At 36.9% G+C, this 5,230-nt stretch overlaps 1 protein-coding gene across 2 annotated transcripts in view; it reads left to right on the forward strand.

Annotated features, from left to right (window-relative positions):
• Positions 1-830: 830 nt before the first annotated feature.
• itprid2 (ITPR interacting domain containing 2) overlaps positions 831-5,230 on the forward strand; it is a 41,602-nt gene continuing 37,202 nt past the window's right edge. For both annotated transcript variants that reach the window (XM_037976076.1, XM_017410331.3), the window contains exon 1: positions 831-987. The gene's annotated coding sequence lies outside the window, so the exon portion shown is untranslated. The remainder of the gene's footprint in view (positions 988-5,230) is intronic.

Consider the following 5,230-nt stretch of genomic DNA (forward strand, 5'->3'; position numbering starts at 1 on the left):
ATGGATGTATTTCGGGTCATATACTCAAATCAATAAACATGGAAGTCAGAACTACTGCTACTATTACTACTGCAAGCTCAGCAAACATTTGTGCAGAAAGAACTACTATATCCAGCACACTTACTGCAGTAAAAGGGGAGTCTAAAATTCTCTTCAATCAAGGTTTAATCATTATCACAGGGTATGCAAGAACCTCCCTGTGTGCCACATATATCCCTGCATCGATCAGTATGTCTGATTAGTGTGTTTTCATTTAGGTGCATATGTATGCACACCTGGTGGATGATTAAACACATCCACCAGGTGTGGTCATTTGGAAAGTATTCTGGTGATATGATATGATGCCTTTCCTTCTCTATACCAGCACAATGTGTTTAGTGCTTTGCAAAAAGTCTGAGGCTCATAGATGAGCAAATCTGGGGGGGATGTTTTGCGACTTTGGCGTGTGGGAAACCAACAAACAAGCGAATAAACACCATACAAAATCAATTTAAACAGTAATAAGTCGTAAAAGGATTAAAGAAAGGTGACTTTACGTGGATTAAATTAACTGTATATGGTTGAGGATGACTCTCAGCCACTACCACACCAAATTGTAGCTCAACATCTGTAAAACTGACTGAGTTGTAGCTATTTTTGTGTTTGCTCGGATCGATGCAGTGGTTCGTGAGATATTTTGCTAACAGAAGAACAAAGCAGCAGACGCATCCGGAGAATGAAGCTCAGCGGGTGCGCTTGCGGAGCTCCTCCGGTAGATGTCGCCGTTTCCCCGCTGCCGCCTTCAGAGGACACGCCCCCCCCCCTCCTCTCCTTCTCCTCCTTCCACGCCGCCGCCGCCGCCGCCGCTGTCGCTCTCTTACTTGTTTCAGGAAGCGGAAGCAGGAATGTTGGAGTGTTTTTAAGAAGAAGAAGTAGAAGAAGAAGAAAAGTTTGGTCAATTCTTTGACAGTTTGGGAGCGGACGCGCAGAGAGCGGACAAACATGACGGTGAGTGAAGCGGAGCTGCTCGCTGTCTGCTGTGAGTCTGGGGAGAGTTTGAGTCTGTCAGACAGAGAGGGTCTAACTTCGAGTCAAACAAGTCAACACAGCAGCAGGTTGGGCTAAACACACACACAGACACAGATACACACAGTTAATTTACGACTCCGTCAGAGAGGCTGCGCTGATTTCAAAAAGCAGGATTAAAGGGAAAAACTCAATAACCAGAATGCGACTTTAAAAAGTCTTCATAGCTGCAAGTGTTGTGTGTTTGTGTTGACAAGCAGCCTAACTCCACACACACATGCTGGGACTCTTCCTGTCGCGCTGCTTTTACTCAGGTTGCACAACTTTCACTCACATAAATATTTCTGAAGGAAGAAAACCCTTTGCAGCGAATAGAAAGCCGCCTTCCAAGTTTCTCAGTAAAACTCAAGAAAACATTTAAAGTGGTTCAAGTATTTCTTGCATCTCTGGTAAGATGGATTCCTTTTAGAGTCATGTAAAGGTTCAGAAGTTTCTTGTCAGATGATTCATTAGGTTGTTGCCTAATTTGGCTAGAGACAGACCGATTATTCACTCGACCCATTCTCATCAGCCGATATTGGAGAGTTTTAAATAATCGTGCCTTAGCACATTTAATCAATTACCAAGTAGGAAAATAAAGATGGAGCAACAGCTGATACTACCAGCTTACTTTTTAGTGCTTTAAGGGTTGCTATATACGTTTATTTTAGCCAAATACTCATTATAAAAAAATAAAAATAATTGTGTTTATATTAGCCATTGGCTGCACTGATTTGTAAAAATCATCATTTGCCACAGAAAATCTCATATTGGTCAACCTCTACATTTAACCCCCCAAATAGCACCACTGTTCTTGTTTTCTTCTTATATTTTCTGGCATTCCAAATGCAATTACACAACCGTGACCTGTCCTTGATTTGTTAATTATATTACTTTTTGTATAAAAAGCAAATTTTTGTATCAGCACGAATGTGCTTATTTGTTTGCTTCAGTTTATTATTTGGGTGTTTTTGGTTTGGAACACCTGGAGGTTGTCCTAATTGTCAATCTAACCACCTGCAGCCATTTCAATGGGTTAAATTTGGACTTTAATTAACAATTAAGGGTGTGTGTTTCTGTTTTTTAAAGTCAATAAATAGTAGACAAAATAACGCCCAAGGATTGTCTTGTTACAGAAGTTTATCTTTGTCAGAGTCAAACCAGCTAGAGCTTCTCCCCGATAAACAGTTAAATTAAAGTTGTTGTTTTTAAGCTTTAAGACCTGTTCCTCTTTAAAACCAGCGCAACAAGATTGCAGATGGGAAACCTTTGGTTCTTAATATCTTTCAAATTTGAAGTTAGAAACAGATAGGAAAGTTTTGTTCTTGTGTTAATTATTAGATATTTTTGTTTTTCGTTTGTGTCTTGGCACGCTCAGTTTAAAAAAATGAAAAAAGTCTGCATTTTAACCGAAAAGTGTGCCATTAAATAGCTGGAACATCCTGTATCATGTCAGGTTTTAAAGTTTTAATTTGTTGTTTCCATCAACGTACAGATGCCCCCATTTGTGGTTATTTAAAACTTGCTCCAAGTCTTCATGTCAGACGACTTTACATTCAAGTTTTAGTTGATCTTATCAACAGTCTAATATGCTAGAAGATTATCTTTTGAAAATCTTATCTAACCAATTAAACAGAGGCACATCCACGGTTCAAATAACCAGCGGTAGAATCTCTTGTGAAAGTCTTCGTAAGTTTTTTTTAAAAAAAACGAGAATGTGGATTTTGTTGACGTCATTGCAAGTTTTCATTTGTGACCTGTAACGGAGTGCAAAAATAGGCTGTAAATAGAAAATGCATAACGTCACAGTTTGTAAGCATTTGGTATTCAACCGCTCACACCTTGTTCTATTTTTAGGGCAGGAAATGACCAAATTTGGTCATAAGAGTGGAGCTGTATAAACTCCTCAGCTTTTCAGGCGGACAAAACTGTTGCTGGTTGACAAACAAGGTTAATAAGTCATTTAAGACCAAAAATCCTTGTCAACCACCTTTTTTTTTAAAGTTTGTAACTGATTGATTATGTACAGGCATGGCCAATTGCAGATTTTACTTTATTTTTTTAAAGTACTCTATATTGTCCTATAAAAATTGATTGCGTGATTATTCTGTCTGCCTCTAATAGAGCGTGTGTGAAGACTGAGGACAAAGAAAGTGTCTCTTTGAAGAGTGATATCTCCTAAATCAAAGAGTAAAAATAGTAAAAAACCAGCACCAGACTGATCACAGGAAGTCAATCTAGCTAACAGCTATAGTTATTAGGAGGAAAAAAATGACTGACTTTATTTCCAACATATGGTCCAACATTTATTTATAAATTCAGTTTTAAAGCTGTAGTCTTGTGGATGGTGATCCATTTGAGTGCTTCCCAGTCAGCTTTACCTCTGTCCAGATTTTAGTTGAACGGTTTGGTTTGTGCAGAAGCATCAAAGTCACGATTTAATTCGTAACTGTTTCAAACCTGATGAAAGTAATGCAAAGAATTTCTGAGCAGGCTTTTGTGGTTGAACATGTGACTTTGTTGAATTTCTCTGATGCATCAACATGGAGGAAGCAGACCTCGTCTGTCAGACGTTGGACCTATCAGGAAGTTCAACAGGTGACAATAATTAACTCTAATTGTTTAATTAATGCCATGACAGGCTGGTATCAGGAAAACTTTCTAAAGGAAATGTTCGCCATTTTTCGAATGTATTTGAAGACAAACAAGGAAACGATGCAGAGGGGGAAAGACTCCAGTTAAGGAACTCGAATACCTTTTGCTGAAATAAGGAAGAACCTCTTACCTGTGGTTGTTCTCTGGTTTTGCTGAATCGAGTTCATCCTTCCTCACTAAATGTTATTTTTATCGCTCGCTGATAAAGGTGAAGGTGGAGAATAATGCTTTATTAATTTCTCTGTACTTAAAGCGAAATGTACAGGAACAGGTTTTAATGAAACATTCAGGAAGTCACCTCTGCAACCATTTCAAAATGGGCCCACCTTAGAAAAGACAAAAATGGCTAGAACTCAATCAATTTTACAGAGACTGAGCTAAAGTTAGGTGTGGTAGTAGCTGAGAGTCATTAATAACTCCAAACACTAACAGATCATGGGATATATCCCAATATTGCATCATTTTATGAAATGTTTTCCAGTTATTTGTTCGTGTTTTGGTGGATGCTGTCTCTGCAGTGGAAACGGGAACACATTTGTCCCTGAACTTTCTTTTTATTTTTTTTTAAAGCTTATCAATCAAACTGTGTTAGTTTAGCAGCTGCAGTTCAGACAGTTATTTTTTTACAGGAAGCGACAAACAGACTGTTTGACATAAAAGTACACTCCGTCTTCTGATTGGACTAGAAAACTGCATTCAGTTAAGATAAAATAGAACTGACAGTAAAATTTAAGAAAATAACTCTTTATATATAACCAGTGTTTTAATTGATTTTGAACCAGATGCTAAAATAAAGAAAGTTAATGGACTACTCATAACAGGCAGACAAAAAATGGTACATAAAAATAAAATTATAATATAGTAATGAATAACTGATTAATTGTATACATATTCCTATCATTTTGGTGCAAGTACAACTCAATTTATTTCTTAAAAATGATCAAAAAAAAGTCCAACAATTGTAATCTAGTTTAAAGTATTGAAGCAAAGTGGACTTTCAGTGTTAAAACTTATTATAAAAGGTGCTGATTTGGTGTTAAAGGACAGGATTAATGTGTCAGTAGTACTTTATTCTTCCTTGAGTCTTTACAACTCTTGGTCAAATTTCGTAACATTAGTGATTGTTGGTCCTTGAAACCTAGATTTAAGTTTTTTCTTCTCAAAAAATCAAAGTACTATATGTTTGCTTTGCAGATTTTCTGTTTTAACAGTAAAACTTTAGTCAGAGAAACAAGTTTTAACATGTTGATGGTGTTTAAATTTTCTTGATAAATTTGGTAATAGTTTTGGATGTTAAATGCCCAAAAATAGTAATAAATTGTCAAGAAAAAAAAAATCACTAGTTCTTTCCATGCCAAAGCTGCACCCAGCAGGGGCATTGTGGGTTTTTTCCCTTTCTAGAAATGATGTAGATCATAAATTGGCTGTCAAAATGGATCCATTTTTTTCTGGTTGATTATTATCTTTTTTTTTTCTGGTCGTTTGAGTGTGTTTGGTTTTTTGTCGGCTGACTTTGAAAAGGAGGATTTGA

This window comes from Kryptolebias marmoratus, linkage group LG6 (genome assembly GCF_001649575.2).
Source record: "Kryptolebias marmoratus isolate JLee-2015 linkage group LG6, ASM164957v2, whole genome shotgun sequence".
In the NCBI taxonomy this organism is placed as follows: Eukaryota; Metazoa; Chordata; class Actinopteri; order Cyprinodontiformes; family Rivulidae; genus Kryptolebias; species Kryptolebias marmoratus.